Source organism: Silurus aristotelis (genome assembly GCF_946808225.1).
Source record: "Silurus aristotelis genome assembly, chromosome: 2".
Classification (NCBI taxonomy): Eukaryota; Metazoa; Chordata; class Actinopteri; order Siluriformes; family Siluridae; genus Silurus; species Silurus aristotelis.
Window position 1 is genome coordinate 11,783,687 of NC_139575.1, and position 20,818 is coordinate 11,804,504.

Here is a 20,818-nt window from a genome sequence, read left to right on the forward strand (position 1 = left end):
AAAGGAAAATGTCTACATGAAGTGATATGTCATCTTTTTTTCCTGGGTCATTGCGAAAGGGCGCAGAATGCTCACATACAGAGTCTCTGGAGGTTGCAATTTTTTTGACTTCACTTGTCTTGGGGCTTTAATTTGGCTCACTACTTATAATAACACACAAATTATAATAATGCATCTTGTGTTAACACTACTCTGTATCAAATGAGTTACCAGGCCCAGTGATATTACAGGTAATTTTCACGAGAGCTTTATTAATTATGGCATAACAGCTTCTGAGAAAAAGGAAGATGAATCTAGTTGATGTGTCTTACGACAGCTATTATGGTATGCAATGATGGCTAGTGGGGATATTCAGTGGGGGACTAAACTCTAACATTTTTCAATAACTTGACAATGAAACTATTAGACTTAAGTAATGTAATATGTCACAAGGTCTTATTTATGACATAATGATAATGTAGGGCAAAGTATTAAACACACACTCAAAAGCCCACTCTAAAAGCAGCTGCATTCATAATTCCTTTGTCATTTTTGGCATCATACTGCGTTTCCTCATAATACCTAACACGTTTAACGGAGAAGTTTCGTTCAAACGAAAAATAAACCCTGTTCTATGTTATTTCATATATTTAGTAATTTGTTTAAGTGACACATGCTTTTATTTTTTCCCCCTAAAGGCACAAAAAAAGGATTTTAAAGTAAAGTGTTCGTTACACCTACGACTGTATTTCACAACGCTTTATCAATCACTGTTGATGACGTGTCACTGATGTGTCACTGACGATGACAAATCTATGGGCTGTTTCACTCTGTGTAATAACCTGACACAAGTGTCAGTGATAGGCAGAGGCGTTACTCTGGACTGTTCTGTGCTGTTGTGGACTGTTTCGGGACTCCTGAATTATACCTACGGAGATATATACTTTTTTATAAGCAATAAAGAAGAGCATTTATGGCTTTATTAACGAAATATTTAAATGAATTATACACCCCTTTCAACTAAGTTAAATATAATTTGGAATAGAAAAATTGGAAATCAAAATGGTAGTATTATGTTTAAATGAACTGATTGCACATAATGTAAATTTATTAATAATAATTATTAGTAGTACTAGTTAGTACATTTTAGGTAATTATTATACAATTCAGGAATTAAACAAGGAACAATACCAAGATTACCTAAATACACAATTCCCCTCATTTTTTTACATTTCTGATTAAATATCTGATTTTAGCTAGGTTGCCCTTTGCTTCCTTTTTTACTTGTTTTCTCTTTCTTTTCTGGCTTGGGCTGGAAAATAATATTTGTATTATTCTGAGTATTTTTTTTTCCTCACAACAGATATTTTCTGCTTTATGTTATTTGTTGAAGACTGCAAACAATTACATGTGGATGCCTGAAATGAAACATCATATTGCTTTTTTTTTTTTTTATAATTGAAAGACAATAAGGGCCTATTGGTACTTTATATACAGGTGCATCTCAATACATTTTATAAATATATATTCATATAAATATAAAAATCATTAAAAAGTTGGTTTATTTTGGTAATTCAATACAAAAAGTAAAACTTGTATATTATGTAGATTCATCACACACACAGACTGATGTTTACACTGTTTATTTCTTTTTATTTTAATGATTATGGCCTACAGCTAATGAAAACCCAAAATTCAGTATCTCAGATAATTTGAATATTGTAAAAAAGTTCAATTTTGGAGACTTATGGTGTAACACTCTAATCAGATAATTAAATTCAAACACTTGCAAAGGTTTCCTGAGCATTTAAATTGTGTCTCAGTCTGGTTTAGTCTACACAATCATGAGGAAGACTGCTGACGTGACAGCTGTACAGAAGACGATCATTGACACCCTGCACATGGAGGGTAAGACAGAAAAGGTCATCGCTAAAGAAGCTGCTGTTCACAGAGTGCTGTATCCAAGCACATTCATGGAAAGTTGAATGAAAGGAAAAAACGTGGTATAAAAAGGTGAAACGAAGCTCATTCAAGAATTTGGGGAGATTCATAAAGAGTGGACTGCAGGTGGTGTCAGTGCTTCAAGAGCCTCCACACACAGAAGTATCCATGGGCTACATCTGAAGCATTCCATGTGTCAAACCACTCCTGAATCAGAGACAACGTCAGAGGTGTCTTACCTGGGCAAAGGACAAAAAGGACTGGACTGTTGCTCAGTGTGCCAAAGTCGTCTTTTCAGATGAAAGGAAAGAAAATTTTGCATTTTATTTGCAAATCAAGGTCCCAGAGTCTGGAATAAGAGAGGAGAGGCACAGAATCCAAGTTGCTTGAGGTCCAGTGTAAAGTTTCACAGTTAGTGGTGGTTTAGGGCAGGGGTGGCCAACCCGTGGCTCTCGAGCCACATGTGGCTCTTTGCCTGGTTTCATGCGAACACTCTGCCAAAAGCACATAAAAGATGGTTATGGTGTGCTTGACTGGTCAGCAAACTCACCAGACCTGAACCCCATAAAGAATCTATGGAGTATTGTCAAGAGGAAAATCAAGAAAGATATTTTCCACCATCTAAAGTCATCATGCATACCATCATCTGGAGTAAAACATATAATTTTACTACATATTATTTTGAGATCATAAAATGTCAAATATTAACAACTATTACGACAAATACTGGTACTGTATATCCAGCTTCCTTAAGAGCATATGAGACTTTTATTGTATATGTGTATTCAAGATTCAGGTAAAGAATTTAGTGCTTCTATTTCTTTTTTATAAAACAAAATGACACATGTATAATCTAGTGGTGGGCTGTGCATCTGGTACCCGGGCCTTTAGTTGGGATTTACCCAACTTAATCCACTTCTTAATACCACCACTATCACTTCGCAATTATAGAAACCATCAATACTATACAAAAACGCAATATGACAACGCATGGCATAACAGACCAAGGCATTTCACATATGAGGTGTAAATACCATTTTACTAAAGCAAGAAACCCAGTTAAAACAACTCCAAACATCTACACTACAACCGCAACTGTGCCACCTACATTATCTGGAGCTATTCAGAATCAATATTTGTCTAATAACATGACAAAAACTTGAAAGTTTAATAAAATCTAACCTACTCACCAGAGATGCAGACGCATAATTTGCACCGCTCATCAGAGGCTGTAATCCACCGGTACCGCTCGTATTCACTGGTCAATCAATGGAAAACAACCCCTTGAGACAAGCTAGCTATCTTTGGGTTTGGCCGACCTCTCCTCACGATGTCTAGATTTTCTTGATTATGTATTTTAAAAAATACAGCTAGCAAAACCCACACAAAAAAAACTGCCTCCTTAACAAGCATGATCCTTGCTGGAAACTAGTCTGGTCAAATCAGTGTTCTGTGATTTTTATTTATTTCTAACCAAATTTAGAATTTCTGGTACTGGTATCTTGCTGGATATTGTTTTAACATACGTGAAGGAAAATTATACGCAGCCACATTCCAACAAGCTGCTCTCACGGGATTGGCTATATCACTTAGCAAGGTCGGAGAACATTATTTGTGTAATTTTGACATGGTGTGGTCTGTAGGCCATTATTCTGAGCTCTTCGGCTGAGTTGTGATTAAGTACAGGACACTTGCTCTTTATAAACGGAAAGAAGCATGTGGTCGGTTGCAATGACAATATGATGATTCTTGTCTGTTTCAGCTCCAGCTCGGGAGAAAATGGGGCACAGCACATTATTTTGCCATTAGAAAGTCATTCTTGCTTTTTTTAGGCCAAGATGAATAACTCCAGTAACGGCAAAATATATCAGCTTCCATTTCAGCCAAAATGGAATTTTTGTTCAGACTCCACAACGCTAATAACCCAGTGCAGAGAACATGCTAAGAAAGTTATTAAGACTGATATACAGTCAAAAGTGCCGGAAACTGTTTTTAGACCAGTGCTTATTCATTTTTCTTTATTCAAAGCTGCATTTTTGTTGGTGAGAAAAAATATATCTAAATATCTAATATCACTGTGAGCATTATGTGAAAGGATTTGAGGTCACAACAAAAACATGAACCTGTTGGTTCATTGAGGAAAACAAAATGTTTCTACTATGGATTTGCTCTAAAGAGCCTTTTCTGGCACTAATATTAGGAATATTTATATGCCACTGTATTTGAAGTTCCCACTATATAACTTGGCTCAGTACCAGTACTTAATGTATTCAATGCAGTACACAACATCTTATACTTGCCTTTAGTATTGTATTGTGTCATCTGAGAAGTCAGTATACTTTATATAGGTAAGAGTGTGCAGGTAGATAATCAAAGTAACCAAAGATCATGTTGTCGTTATTTTTCGGATCAATGATTTTATCCTTTAAGGTCTCAAAATTGTGTTAGATTTAAGTCTCTGAAATTGAACAGTGGTGTGATTTTTTTTTTAAATTAGATTATTCCTTCAACACAGAACAAGAGGTGAGAATACACTATGTATCGGATGCCAGTTCATTACTAGGAGCAATTTACAGTAAATCTAATTCCCAGCACGTTTTTTGGAAGTGTGAGGAAACTGGAGAATCCACAGGTACCGGACGTGTACATCTTCCTCATGTTTGGCAGAAATCTCTGTGCGTATGGGAAAAAATGCTAAACTTCACACAGGCAGTAACCTGGACCCTGTTACTGAAGGCAAACTAGTGTAACTTTCCAGGGCTTATTTGTTCAGTGTACCATTTCTGTAGAAACATTACAGTTGTAGGTCAGTTCAAAGCGGCCTGGGATGCTTGGATTTTAGCTTTTAGGTTTTACCTACAGTCTTCTATGTAATATTACATATAATATTATCTCATTTTTGAGGGGTATTGATAATATAACATAAGACATGCAAGTCCTTGGTAATAATATGCAATGATGTAGACACAAAAAATTTGGATAATGCTTGTCATATCAAATTTTTCTTGCAGACAGAATCCATGAAGAAAGAGCTGTTCAGTTAGGATAGGAAGCATAGCACAGTATGAATTCAGTAGGAATATTTTTGCATGCGTATGTTGCATGTGCATTCACATTAAGTTCAGTCTTGTAATTCCTAAAACACAAAACAGCCATTTTCTGATGACAAAAGACACACTATATCTTTTTTCCCCAATAAAAACACAGAGATGCTTCAGGCAGGTTCATGAAAGAAATCTACTTTGTGAGAGGCCATATGGGCTTCATTTAGTGCCTAAAGGTACACTTGTTTTAGTGATTCACTGACCCCACTGTTCGTGTGGCAACCTTGGTTATCCTCATTGCTCGCCCCAGGCCACCATCACCAGAGGATAGTGAGTGTCCAATATAAACATATGAATGTGTCTCAGCATTTGCAGTACTTCAACGGAACCATGTTGATGGTACATCTCAGAAATACAGAACCTGGGGGACGCTTGCTCCACTTTCCCCTCTGCTACCTTTATTAATTTATGTCATTTATGTTTTATTTGTGCCCGGGTTGGACTTAATTGTACTTTATTAGCTAAATTGTATTTTCAGGAATGGTTTATTGGAAAGAGCAGATTTCTATATGATTGTTATACTTATTGCTGAGCTCATTAAACTAGGAGCTACTGACCATATAGACTGTATAAGGCTGCAGAAAGAACATCACTTATAATCTTATACTCCAGTAATCATGTTAGTTCTCACTCTCCAGTGTTCTGTATTGTTAAAAGATTTATGATCAAACTCTTGATGTCACCCAAATGAGGATGGGTTCCCCTTTTGAGTCTGGTTCCTCTCAAGGTTTCTTCCTCATAACATCTAAGGGAGTTTTTCCTTCCCACAGTCGCCACGGCTGCTCATCAGGGACAAATTCACACCATTCACCTTAACTGGTAATTTGTGTAAAGCTGCTTTGAGACAATGTCTGTTGTGAAAAGCGCTATACAAATAAACTTGACTTGACTTGAACACTTTTGGCTTCATTTGAATTTCACTGCACTGCCTTTGTTTCACTGTTGCCAAATCTTTTTATATTGCATACAGTAGACACATGTAAAATTCAGTACATTTGAAATGGTTTTTATTCTACCTCTGAATGTGCAATATTCTTTTGACATTTAATATTCAATATTTTATATTCTGCAAGTTTTTTTTTTAACACAGAAGCTGTAATTTAGCCCCTCTTTTGCTCTCTGGCTGTCACAAATTCAGGTGCCTTTTTCTTTTTAACCAGAACACCCAGAGTGTCTCTGGGATCTATAAAATGCAGTCAGAGCCTCAGGTGTGAAAAACCAGCTGGCATTTGGAGGCCATCCTGGAAACTATATCAGTACTCTAACTGAAGCGTTTCAAGGAGAGTTTAATATAAAGGCATGCAACAAATGTCTTACAAATGTCTTAAATGCCTTACTGTCTCATTATGGTGAAACATAATATAAATTCAACAACAACAACAACAAAAATAGTACAGTACTTTGGTGATACAGTATACAATTTTTTTATGTTTTGCTCACTTGGGGGCACTACAGGATGATAGTACTTATAATACTTTTGTGCATGTCTTGGGTTACTGGGTTTTGGAAACAGGAAATAAGATCTTGTAGATGCCTTTCCACTCCTATATCACATTTGGTTTATATATATATATATATATATATATATATATATATATATATATATATATATATATATATATATATATATATATATATATATATTATTATTATTTTTTTCCTTGCATTATTTTGGAAATTATCTTCATCATCATCATTCGAACAGTCCAACTCATTGTGCTTTGATCTCTACATCAGTGCTAATATATTACATGTATGAAGTCATGAAATGTAAAAATGACTTCTTTACTTGATAGAGTAAAAAATAGCACAGTCTTTAGGCCTTGGATTTGGGTTTTTCAGGACATATCTACAAATAGCTACAGCTCTATGGCAGGGTGTCTCTAGCATCATCCGTACAACCTTCTTTATCCTCACGATTAAGTTTAAGGGGATTTTCTACAAACCCATCTCATTGCTACATGCCACTTACTGTCTTTATGAAGGCATGTTCAGATCTATGATTTTGTTGCTGCTTAGCATTGGTTATGGCCTGTCCTAGTCTTCTATATTCTTTATTAAATACAGTACATAATGACAATAACCTGTTGGATATTGTATACATAGTGTGGTAATCAGTGTCAGGCCATGCATTTCACACCTAGGCCTTCAGAGGTATCCTACCTAAATCAATCCACTTCTTTAATACCATTATTATGAGGCCATGGCTATAGAAGCTATAAAATATAAAACAACAATGCAGTATAACAGAGCGCTGTATCACAGCCAGAATCTCATGCAGTGAGAATGAATGCATTTTTGTGCATTATTTTTCATGTATTACAGTTTTCTGGGAATTCGAAATTAAGGAAAATTGTGTGTTTTTGTGCAAATTATACAGGAAAAAAAACCCCAAAGATATAAATAGTTCATGAAAAAGCTTAACTGTTTTGAACTGTTTTGGCTGACCTTTGCTTATGATGTCCAGCATTTCTTGAAAAGTCCATCTTGTAAATGTCCTTGTACTGTAAGTATAACTGCAACCAAATCAATTGCTTCTCCTCTGTCAGCCATTGTGGATCATAAAAACAATCATTAAATCCGCACAAATATATTTGGTTTTGTGCAGGTTGCTGAAGAGAGGCTTTGGGAATCTGACTAATGTTATTTCTGACTATCCCATCAAAGGACATGAAAATGCTGACATGACAGAACACCTGGGGGCCTTGGACTGGCCAAATCACAGTATGATTGGTTGATGTAACAGCTTTAAGCAACATATATTTAAACTTATGTACGAACATTATTATTTCCACTGCCATTACAGCAGTACCTGATTTAAGGGCTAAAATCTGATTGCATTGAAGACTCGTGATAAATGCTATGAAATGAAGAGAATTACTAATTATCTCTTCATCATGGCACCTGTTAGTAAGTGGGATATATTAGGCAGCAAGTGAACATTTTGTCCTTAAAGTTGATGTGTTAAAAGCAGGGAAAATGGGCAAGCTTAAGCATTTGAGTGAGTTTGACCAGGGTCAGAGCATCTCCAAAACTGCAGCTTTTATGTGATGTTCCCAGTCTGCATTGATCAGTATCTATTAAAAGTGGTCCAAGGAAGGAACAGTGGTGAACCGTCAACAGGGTCATGGGTGGCCAAGGAGCATAGATGCACGTGAGGAGCAAAGGCTGGCCCGTGTGGGCCAGCTCCTGTAGCTGAAATTGCTGAAGTTAATGCTATTAATACTCGACGGGTCAGAACTGTTTTTTCAGCAGAAGGGTATCAACAGAATATTAGGCAGGTGGTCATAATTTTATGCCTAATTGTTGGCCATAAAGTTATGCCTCGTCGGTGTATATTAAAACATAAGTTAGAGATTCTGATCCCTGTGAGTTTGGGCCAGCATAGAAGGCCTTGATGGCCAGCCACTGGTAGTAATACATTGCATTTATGGTAATATGCAGCAATACAAATTATACTCTTTATTAATACATCAGTGAACTATCAGTATATATAGACTGTGTACATTTGTGATATGAACTTGTTTGAATAGATGTCATGCAGCTGTCTAGTGAATACAATTTTTTGTAGTGTTGACAAATTTCTGTGGTATATGAGAAATTTTGCGGGTGAGTTTTGCGTTTAAAACCTGTGTATTTCAGTATGATTTGTTTAGCTCTTGTATTTCATGAAAGTAAGCAGCGTCAATTCTGTTGTGACAGTTTCCATATTTTTCAAACTCGAATGAATTTCCAAAAAGGATTCATTAACATCTTTGTTTGACATGCATCCAAACAAATAGAATAAACAAACATTCCTTTGATTTAAAGCAGATGTGTTTAAACCAGGGAATTTTAAAATGCAATTCCATGAAGGTGTGCAATTTTATCCAGGGAGGTGGTAGCTTTGTGGTGAAGGCTTTGGACTGTGGTTCCAAAAGTTGTAAGACCAAATCTCAGCCACACCATGCTACCACTTATGGGCCCCTGAGCAAGGCCCTTAGCCCTTATCTGCTCAGTTGTATTAATGAGATAAATGTTAGTTGCTCTGGATAAGGGTGTCTGCCAAATGCTGTCAATATATGGTCTATTGATATGTTGACTCTGCTCTTTTTATATGATGACTTTTTTCCCCTCTGTGAGATAAAGCTGTGAGAGAGTAACCTGTTGTTTAAATCTTAATTTTACAGGTTCATGTGGCTTTCAGAGGCAGCATCTGCTGGTCATCTTGTCAGGACTGAGACAGAAGGCATGGATGACCTAATCGGACATCTAGTGAGAGCCTAGTGGATTTGGATAGGAGGCTGAAGATGTGGCAGGTCAACAAGAGTGAATACACATAAAGGAGCTGGACGGATTTCCTTAACCATCAGTATTCATCTACTGAGCCTTTATCTGGATCTGCCTGGGCTCGAAATCTGAGTGCAGGCTTTAGAAAATACTAAAGGGCATCTCATCTCTACTTTGGTAAGTGACTGGAATTGCAAGTTGATTGCCGTCGGCCTGCCGCTGTGATTTTCTCGAGTCAGCACCATGACACGTGTTTATTAACCTCATACGTCATTTATAATTAGTGTTTTTTCTTATTTTGACTTTCCTAGTTTCAGCTTAAAATATGTTTTTTTCAGTGTCCATAAATGTGGCATATTCCAGACACATTTCCTAAATCCATCATTTCCTGAAGGGATGAAGATTAGTATACAATCAGTTCTTTTACTCATGACCTTTCTCAGACTATAAAGAGAGAGCAGCTGTCCACCAGTTATGATGTGCAGCTATTTATTGGTAATAGATTTCACTAAAGGATGATGGTTGCACCAGAGATCTGGAGATTGCGGCATTTATTCTAGCACGTGGCTGCTTTTTACTTGGCAGTATTTCCCTTAAATGTCATTTTTGTTTATATCTGTTAGTGCAGCTGGCTGAGAGGGGAAAAATAAATGTGAGTGAATTCAGATGCTGTTAGGCAGTCTCACTGCTTTTGGTGCTTTATACATTTTGCCTCAGGTGTTTAACAACAGGAGAAGAGACCATTTAGAGCATGACTAATATTTGCTATGGTAGTTCGTTCAGTTTGACTGAGATGATGATGTGCATTGCTGTCTCAATTGGCTGCCTCTCTTGTTAAATGTTATGGATGGACCTGCAACAGAACTGTGTGAACTTTACAAGCAATAGTGGTTATAATGGACTTGGAAACATATCTTGCTCTGAGCATTTTGACCAGGTGTTCTCATTAACACCTTTCTTTAAGCCTTGTGGAGGTAAGAGGTGGGTGAGGACAGCATTTACACAGTCCTCTCACAACCAGGAAAGAAGATTTATATGCTAAGATTCCTTGCTTTGGTAATGTCTGTAATGTTTGGTTTAGAGTCACTGTCTGTTTCATTTGTGGCATTTTGATACTTGTGTGCTTTGACAGGCAGTTTGTGTGTGGAGTCATTATCATACCAGTGCTTAATTTTCCTGATTGATGGAAGTGTGAATCGGAATGGAGACTGTTGATTGTCACAATTTTATCGTAATTCAAAAGGGCCTCTTGGTTCTCTCTCTCTCTCTCTCTCTCTCTCTCTCTCTCTCTCTCTCTCTCTCTCTCTCTCTCTCTCTCTCTCTCTCTCTCTCACTTTTTCATCCTCTCATCACTTCTTCTCATTGCATGGAGAATATCATTGATAGCATGCTGATATTTCTGTATGCACAATTAGCAAGACTTGTTCCCATGGAGATAAAAAAGAGTTGTGGCCTACTGAGTAAAGGACTACTGATCGGGAGACCAGGAAAAAAAAATCCCAGCACTCCCTATCTTAAAATCGAAGATACAAGTTGGAAAAAACTGTTGCAGGCTCAGAGTTTCGGCGCTCCCAGGTTCAACTCAGAAAAAACATTCCTCTAGGTCAGACCTGGTCAAACTACGGCCCGCGGGCCACATCCGGCCCTTTGTACGTCCCTGTCCGGCCCGCGTGAGGCCAATCATAAATTACAGGGATGCACCGAAATATCGTCCGAAAATACCTAAATCACCGAAACAACACGGCAGAAACACAATTGTAATGACGCAATAAAAAAGCGCAGCAGCACACGGTTATCTGGATAAGAGCAACATGTCTGCGGTGTGCGGAGAGCGATTTGCAAAACATGCAATGCTGAAATTTCAAGAGGGGGTGTATCTGCAAAGAGTTTCTCCAAGTCGGGTTTAATTTATCACCTGAAATCCAAACATCCCGATTGCCATTCTAAATAGGAGAAGAACGCGGCGCAGAAAAGTAGTCAGTCCGAGCATGCGCACTCCGTCTGTATCGAACGTATTTGAAAAGGCACTAAAGTTTTCCAGTGAAAAAGCATAACACAAAAAATTATGGAATTCATTGCCTCAGATCAGTGTTCGCCAGTGGATCGACGGGTTGATCTTTGAAACATTCCCCGTGGATCCCGAAAATAATAATTATTATATGGGGGGGCCACAATCACCAATTAAAATTTTTCCAATTATTTTTTTTTTTTAATCGTACATACACACATTTTTAATAATAACACTGGTGAAATAAAATTAATTCCCTGTAAATAAAATTAAACTATATTAACTTTATTAATTCCCGTGGGCTCACCACCTGCAGGAGGGACCGTAAGGGACGGTGCTGTGAGGATTGGGCAGCAGTCAAAGGCGGGGGCCTGCTTAAACTGCTGCCCCCGCGACCCGAATTACGGATAAGCGGGAGAAAATGAATGAATGAATTAACTTTATTAATAATAACACATTATATTTATATTTATATATATATATATATATATATATATATATATATATATATATATATATATATATATATATATATATATATATATATATATATATATATATATATGGGGGCCCAAACTTCTGTCTTGCATACCCCCCTTAAAACTGTTAATTGCGTCCCTGATTACACGGCTCTTCTTAATGCTGTAGATTAGAACCTTCCATTCACTTGAATGCGCTTCCAAACGTTCGGCGGTCAATTATGTTTGTTTAACCGACTAATAATAATTGACCGCTGCCTGTTTGTCAATACCTATGAATGGTAACAAAAATAATTATTTATAATAATAAGTAAAAAAACTTTTGTAATTGATTTATTCTTTGAATTGCAATGCATTGATTTTAGTGAGGTTAGTACACACCCAGCCATAAATGCAATGGTTCTAATAATTGACAATCTTTTCTTTCGGTGTTTCAGTTTTCGGTTTTGGCTGTGGTTTCCTCATTTTTGGTTTTTGGAATTTTCATTTCGGTGCATCCCTAAAATATTATCGTTGGTGTGGCCCTCTGACATAATTAAGGTTTCTCTTGTGGCCCCTTGTAAAAATTAATTGCCCACCCCTGCTCTAGGTGGACTGGCTACCATAAATTGCAGCTATTTGTCAATGTTTGTGTGAAAGTGTGTCCGATGTGTATGTACAATGTGATATGATGAAACACATCAATATGAATGGATGTTGGAAACAAAACTGGGAAAAAAATGTAGAAGTGGACATTGCACTGTTAGCATAGTCTTTTGTTTTATTGTGTTTTTATTTTATTCTTCATTTTATTATGTTCTATTGTTGTTTATTTTATTCTTTATCTTATATTTTGTCTTGATTTTGTTGTTGGTTTTATCAAGTCACGTTTCTCAAATAGCCTTATTTAAACTACTTTTTACTCTCACTTACCAGCTACTAATGATGGATAAATGAACACATTAAATGCATCATGCAGCTTTTTACTGTACATTTACTCTTTTTTTATTTCTGGAAAGCTCCTTTGTGATTGCTGACACTGACGACCTTTATAATCTGACCATTCACATACATGAACGTAAAAATATCAGTTCCCTTTCTGGAACTCGAGCTGGGTCAACAACGCTTTGGGAAGGCTTCTGCGTTGTCCACGCTCTAATTCACGTGTGTAATTGGTCCAATGGAAATCTATGCAATCTAGGAAGCTATGAAACAAGCATAGAGTGAAGCCAGCACAAGCTTCTGTTTGCACATGAAGCACTCTATGTGTATGTGTATATTGTCTGTCCATATTGTTTGTCAAAAATATGAAAGCAACCAAAAAGACTCGAGGGAGCCGACTGTGCTCATTGCCCTCGCATATCTCTGCAAACGCTCTGCTCCCGGTGGGCACTCTTCGAGGAGGGTGCCTCTGCTTTTCGCTGAGGCGGAGCAGTGGCTAGTTCCTGGGGTTTGCAGATGGACCTCGCAGAGGGTTTTGAGACAGGCTTGTCCCTTTCTCCTGCCTCACCTGCTCAGTTCAGCGCCTTTTACACCTTTTGGTGTGCTTCCTAATCCAAAGCTCCCTCCGTGTGGAGGTTGTATGCAACTAGATGGTGCCTGTTCAGTGTATGGTGCAAACAGCACCAATTGGATCCAGTTTACTGCCCGGTTGGTTCAGTGCTGGAATTCCTTCAGGAGCAGTTCGCCAAAGGGTTGGCTCCGTCCACCCACAAAGTCTACGCGGCCACCATTTCAGCGTTTCACGCACCCTTAGTGGGGCAATCACTGGGCAGAAAATCGCTCTTGACGTATTTTCCCACTGCACCCAGAGGCTGAGCCCCCAGAAGCGACGTAGAGTGCCTGTGTGGGCCGTTGTGTTGAAAGCTCTATCTGAGCTCCCCTTTGAGCAATTGGCCGAGGCATTCTTGAGGTTCCTCACAGTTAAGACTGTGTTCCTCCTGGCCATTTCCTCTCTTAAGAGAGTAGTGGATCAGGCCCTTTCTGTGGCACTCTTCTTTCTGAAGTTCACTCCAGGCATGGCAAGTGCCTTCCTGTATTCTAGAACAGGTAACATTCTTTAATCGTCCTACGACCTGTCAGGCTCCAGGCTAGCTATCCTTTTCCGTTTCAGGCCCCAGACCAGGAAAAGCTGAATTGGCTTTGTTCTTCCAAGACATCTGCAACGCTATGGGTGGTCCACCCTCCTGACCTTCATCAGGTTTTATAACCTTGACCTCAGTGCCACTCCTGGCCCCTCTGTCCTATGACCTAGCTTTGCCCTAACACACTAAGCAGGGACTAGTCAGTCTGGCAGTATTGGATTCTCGTTCCCAAAGCCTTGTCGATGCAGTTCGAGTTCCTGAAATGGAATGTCTCCAGGTTACGTATGTAACCCTGGTTCCCAGAGGGAACGAGAAACTGCGTGATTCAGAGCGTGGACAATGCGGAAGCGTTCCCAATGTGTTGTTGATGTAGGGAACAGACTTTTTTTTTTTTCTGTACGGTACATGATAGACTAGTGATTACATCAAATTCAAATTTAGAAGCAAATTTCATTGTCACCTAAATAACCATTCATAATATGACATGCAGTTAAATCCTAATAATTAATGTTGTGTAACAAAATTTCCAAAATTAAAGAATAAAAAGAAATTCAAAGCATATAATATAATTTAAAATATAATGCAATAGAATACAATTTCTGTTAAATAAAAAGATAAAATAGATATTACAGTGAAAATAAAAATTTTATTATAAAAGAATTAACAGAAAATGTGCAAAAGTATGTGACATTATTTCTCACTTTGCATTCTGGGGAAACAGAAACAGTGTGACGTTTTTATCCTTATTACCTACTAAAGTGCAGCTGTGCAAGATGTGCAATTGAGTTAAGCTGTAAAAAGTGTTGGATAATAGGGAAATGTAATCACTTCTTCAGTATTTAATAAGACATCAGAAATATGGTTGTACAGTAAATCCCTGATTTACGAACGAGTTCCATTCCGGGAGCAAGTTCATAAGTCTGTTTTGTTTTTAAGTAAGGTTTATACATCTTTAACATAAATATGTATTAAACAATGTAATGCATAAAAAATTATTATAATTGCTCAGGGGCCCAGGAGTGGCAGCTTGGTGTGCTTGGGTTTTGAACTAACGACCTTCAGACCCAAAATGCAATGCCACTAAGCTACCATTGGTACACATGTTCCATGATCTTGTCCTTATTCTTGGTTGAACGATTCATGTTATAAAGAGCGAGCGACGGCTACCATATTTTCGCCTCGGTCCAAACTCTTAATTATTTTTCAATTACTTTTGTTTCCATGGTTATTGCTTTGCGCTTCTTAGCAGTCCCCCTCACATCACCGCTGCTTTTCATCTTGTTTTTAGACATCATGGGATTTAAATGAGCACCGTACTATTGTACAATGTCCAGCAGACACATGAGCTACTTCAGCGATTTGATTGCATCTATGAAAGTTCACAATGCGAAGGTTTGCTCACATCTGTGAAAGTTTGCAACCTGAATGTTCATAAGTCGGGGACATACTGTACTTTACTATTTAATTTTTGGTACAGCTTTAAAAGTTATTTGCTTTCTGTACAGCCTGCTCCCCTGTGTGCTACAGCAGAATTCAACAGCATGATCAATATATACTGTATACTGTAGTATTAATAATACTTATAATCGCAGATGTTCCACAGCACTAGACATAACTATGTCATGGTATCAAAAAGTTAGAGACTAGCTTTGTTTACAAGAAATTATTTTATTTATCTAGGTTTGCACACTATCACTTTTAAAATAGTCTCCTTTCATAGCAATACAGCGCTCCCAGTGTTCCTGCCACATCTGGAATGTGTCCTGGAAGTCTTCTTTCCAAGCATGTCAAGCACCTTCCGAGATTTGCGCTGGATCTCCACAATGGTGTCAAAAACGGCTGGATCTTTGTCTTCAGGAAGAGGGTGAAGTCCAAGGAGCCAAATCTGGTGAGTAGGGCGGGTGCGGAAGTGAGATCATGTGGATTGTTCTTCGACAAGTTGCTGAATGGTTTCGACATTTTCGGGGGTTGAGCTGAAGGTCTTCCTGATCTCTCGTCGTCTTCCAGAGATGTTTTTCTACCCTTGAAGCATAAGCGCCATTCAAAACACCTCGTACGACTCATTGAAGCATCGCCACATGTCAAACTTATGTCATGTCAAATGTCTCTGTGGCAGATTTGAGCAGAGAATTTCACACAGTTTCACACAGAATTTCACATTTGCTCTTTGTTCTAACTTGCCGTCCATGATGACATCGCAGACAAAGAATACTCTGGGACATTGGAAAATGATTAACTTTGTGGTGTTTAAAACAACTAATTTTCCCATCAAGCTGCATCACACCACTCCATTGTTGATTCCTAAATCATAAACAGCATTCTCCATTGTTTTTTTATTCCTTACTTAGCCTGCAGTAATATAATGCAACAAATAATTGCATCAATAATTCTGCCTCCACAGAGCATGCCCGATCAGAGATCTCTGACATCTCCTACCACAGAGAGACCTCTAACTAAGACATATGACTGAAGTTCAGAGATTGGTCACTTCAATCATTAGAGAAATTGCATGGAGAGATGCCTGGCTCTTTATTGAACACATCTGTTTAGTTTCATGCTGCTCATTCTGTAAGCTGATCCAAGTTTCCCTTTTGCTGCATATTTTTGAATATCGCCTGCATATAAATGATTTACTCAAAAAGATACAGCTTCGTTATTTTTTACTCTCCTATAATGTCAAATAAAGCTACTGTAATATTTAAGAAGCAAGTGTGTAGAAAGTGTATTAGTGCAGATTCATGACTTAATGTGATTTATTTATTTTTTAGTCCTACAAGAGCATTGTAAGGGTGATGTAAGACCTCTTCATAGAGTTCTGTTGCACTGATCTGAAGAGTATTCTATAGAGAATTTGTAAGCCTTATTAGCTTTTTTCAACAGTTCACAGCTTTCACACAAGTATATCTTTAGAATTTAAATTCTGTGCTCTAACATTCTGCAGAGTGTTTGTTGCAGTGTGTGTACTTCCAGCAAAACCTTCACATTTCTATAGGCACGTTTTTCAAGGAATGCTTGTTCCATAAACATATTTCATTTTCATGAGCACACTGCACCATTGTCTTGGATAAACTGCAGACATATTTCAGAACATAACCTTCATAATTCAGTTTATTTGCTTTTTATATCTACTAATAATGACTGATACATTTTGAATTCATGACCAATAAAGCCACCAGAGCTGGATTGCCATGAGTACATCTTAAAACTCAGAGGTGATCTTAGAACTAATTCTAAGTAATTGTAAGATTTACTCATGCCTGCTCTCCCCACAATGGCTTTAATAGCCCTGAATGAAACATGTGTCAGCAATTATGATCAGGAAAATAAACTTTATTATCAGTTTTCCTTTAAAGGTCAGAATTATGGTAATTATGGACAGAAAGATGGTCTGAAAACGAATGTCCACGAGTTAGCCAAGACGGAGATGCCGTTTGACTCATGCTAATGGATCAGACCAGAATATCTCCGTCTGTGGTTTTATGTAGATCAATGGGCCTTGTTGTCATGGCAACAGCGACAGATGGCGCATAGCTACGCTGCGGTAAAGCCAAGAGGAGAGAAAGTCTGGAGTCTCTGAAGAGAGAGCGTGGTGGGTGGTATAACTCTGGTTCTTCTACTCGCTCCTTCTTTCTATCACCCGCTTACGGTCTCTGTGTCATAATAATGATTTTGCTGCTTATTTAATGTCTCTTTGCTGAATGATGCAGAATGGACCTCTAGACTATACCCAGGCATAGTCAAGATCATCCCTTTTCCCTTTCATATTAGGACAGAAAAAACAGAAAGCCTTATTGAAGATGCAAACATAAAAAAGGAATAATTATTTTTAAACTGCGCCTGTGACATGACTAAATCCATATCGATAATCGCGGTCTGCAGAGTGTAATGAAAACGATAATACTCTTGCTACTCATCCTCTATTAGCCTTTATTACACTGGAGCCCTTTAAAATGCAAACTTGGAAACTAGATTTAATTGGTCCAGTGACCTTCTAGGGTAATGTAGGGAACTGGCATTTAAGATATTACAGGTCTAGAGGGTTTTTAATGTCGGAGACAATATGCCACTCTGTTATCTTCCAGTAAAGTGAAATTTATGCAATTTAATTTTCTTAAATTAAAAATAAAGAGTAATTGCAGAGACTCAACAATGAAACATTTATAAGCTTTTCCGTCTTGTATATGCAGTGAAATGGCAACAAATTATGGAGCTCTGTGTGGCTTGGTGTATTGAGACTATAGTTTGCCGAACACCACAATGCTTAGAGAGGATGTTAATAGATTTTACTCTATCCATTCCATGCTTAATTTACAAGTCGTTCCATGCTCAATTTGCAAGTCTCAACATATAAAATAGCGCAATAAGCCTCAAGATGGTGTGTGTTACAATGATTTTATTTTCCTGTAAACAGAATAGAGTTTTTTCCTCCACAAAGGAGAGTCTACAGAACCTACAGAATCCTCTCAGTGAAGGAGCGTTCCAGCATCACAACTCTAGGTTCAGTCCTGTGAGCTCGGGTTACTGACTGTGTAAAGTTTCTGTGCATGTTCCCCCTGTGTGTAAGTGGGGTTTCCTGTGGTCCTTCAAGATTTCACACAGCTCCCAAAAACATGCCAGTACATGGATTGGCTTAGATAAATTGCATGGTACACTAAAGTTGACTGGTATCCCATCTAGTTTGAATCTAGCACCAGGTGTTTCCAGGATATTCTCCAGATTCAGGGAGTTACTGAAGTCAAGTCAAGTCAAGTTTATTTCTACAGCGCTTTTCACAACGGACATTGTCTCAAAGCAGCTTTACAGAATTTTAACAGTTAAGGTGAACGGTGTGCATTTATCCCTAATGAGCAGCCATGGTGACTGTGGCAAGGAAAAACTCCCTTAGATGTTATGAGGAAGAAACCTTGAGAAGAACCAGACTCAAAAGGGGAACCCATCCTCATTTGGGTGACACCAAGAGTGTGATTATAAATCTTTAAACAATTCAGAACACTGAAGAGTGAGAACTAACATGAACACTGGAATGTAAGATTATGAGTAATGTTCTTTCTACAGTATTTTACTGTCATTTGTGGTTATAAAACTAGGAGCTACTTAACAACGCATAAAATAGCTCAACATTTGTGATCATCACAGATCCGACACCAGCTCTCCCATGCCAGAGCCTTTAAACACTCAAGGAGGTCCAGTGTCCAAACTACACATGAAGTGGGATCCAATTGGCACTGGTACGTCTCTAGATGGTTCGGGATGTTTGGGGGCTCGGCATCTACTTCTTTAAAGGTCTACAATCTTTATAAGGTGGGACGTGACTGGGGCTGGAGCAACCTCAGGATGCCTCGGGATGGGTAGAGGAAGAGAAGCAGAGGAGAGGAATTAGCGTAGCTGCTGTTCATGATATTAACAAGCACACGTTGATAATGTGCATTTGATCAGATGTACTGGAGCACAAGATTATGATGTGATGTGTGTTATGTGTAGGCTTTGCTAAAAAGATACGTTTTAAAAATAAATGTGAAAATGCTCTACCACCTTTAGTGGACTTTGCTATTCTAGGAACTACTAGAAGTCTGGAGTTTTGAGATCTCAGGGAGCATGACGGATTGTAGCGTGTTAGAAGACTAGATAGATATATGGGAGACAACCCATTTAGTGTTGAATGATTGAATGAATAAATGAATAAATGAATGTGAGTTTGAAAAAGAAGTCAATATCTCTCTATATTATATCTATTGCATTTATATATAGATTTCTTTGGTTTGTTGTTTTTTTTTATTTGTAATTTTGGTCTCAAGAAGGTTCCACAACATGAATACTGACAAAAGTATGGCAATAATAGTTTTTTTTATGTATTTTCTGGGGCTAATTTGAGTGGAATAAGAGGAATAGAACATTACCCTGTTTCTGATTATTTTCATATTACATTTTATTGCTTACATTGTTGACTTTTAAATTATGTTCCTACTTATTGGTACATTTAAAGCTTACTTTGACTCAAAGCACTTTTATTTGTCGCTCTAAAAAATGGCGTCTGCTAAATGCCACAAATGTAAATGTAAATGCTTATACATAAGACTGTATGCAGCTATGTTGGATGTTGATTCTGTGACACTTGTCTGTTTACTTTGTATTTTTATTAGTTTTTCTGTTATTTGTTTAATTGTTGTTGTGGATGTTGCTGCCTTTTTTGGTATGTAAAATTACAGTCCTGACCCATCAAGCATTAACATCATTTACATCTACAGCAAATTGAGCTACAGCTGCCTTCCGGCTAGCAGTCTGTTGTATCACACCTCACGGGCCAGTCTTAGCTCCCTACGTGCATCAGTGAGCCTTAGCCACCCATGACCCTGTCGCTGGTTTACCACCGTTTCTTCCTTGTACTACTTTTGATAGATATTGACCCAGTCATCTAGCCAATACAATTTGGCCCTTGTTAAACTCACTCAAATCCTTACACATGCCTATTTTTCTTGCTTCTAACACGTTAATCTTGAGAACAAAATTCTTGCTGCTTAATATATCCAACCAACTAACAGGTGCCATGATAAAGATCTAATCAGTGTTATTTACTTTACTAGTCATAATGTCATACTGTTGTGCCTGATCGCTGTATAAGATAAACACAGATAAACAAAAACAAAAAAATGTGAACTGTGAAACATGAAGCAAGGAAACATCTAGAACCAACAACCATGGATTACACATATGAGGCAAACTATGAGGGGCAACTCATAGACTCAAATACAATATAATCTGTGACGTGACAAAGTCATGTGACATGCAGGGACTGAAGGACAATGTGAGCATGTGTCTCTAGGCATAATCCTGACAGAGAGTGTCTGAAATACAAACCTGAAGCAGAATAAATGGGCAGAATGTGAAATATAGCATTTATACTGTATGCCATCTTAGAATTACAAACATCCTGTGTAAAAAAATAAGCTCTATGACTTTTAAAGAGCTTAATAAACA

At 37.8% G+C, this 20,818-nt stretch overlaps 1 protein-coding gene across 10 annotated transcripts in view; it reads left to right on the plus strand.

Moving 5' to 3' along the window:
- The window catches only part of lrrc7 (leucine rich repeat containing 7), a 160,931-nt gene that overhangs the window by 16,393 nt on the left and 123,720 nt on the right, over window positions 1-20,818 (plus strand). For 7 of the 10 annotated variants that reach the window (XR_014537424.1, XM_083565596.1, XM_083565583.1 and 4 more), the window contains exon 2: window positions 9,194-9,470. The gene's annotated coding sequence lies outside the window, so the exon portion shown is untranslated. Of the gene's footprint in view, window positions 1-9,193; window positions 9,471-15,563; window positions 15,732-20,818 lie in introns of all 10 variants that reach the window. The other 3 variants (XM_083565592.1, XM_083565564.1, XM_083565584.1) reach the window with 1 other exon arrangement.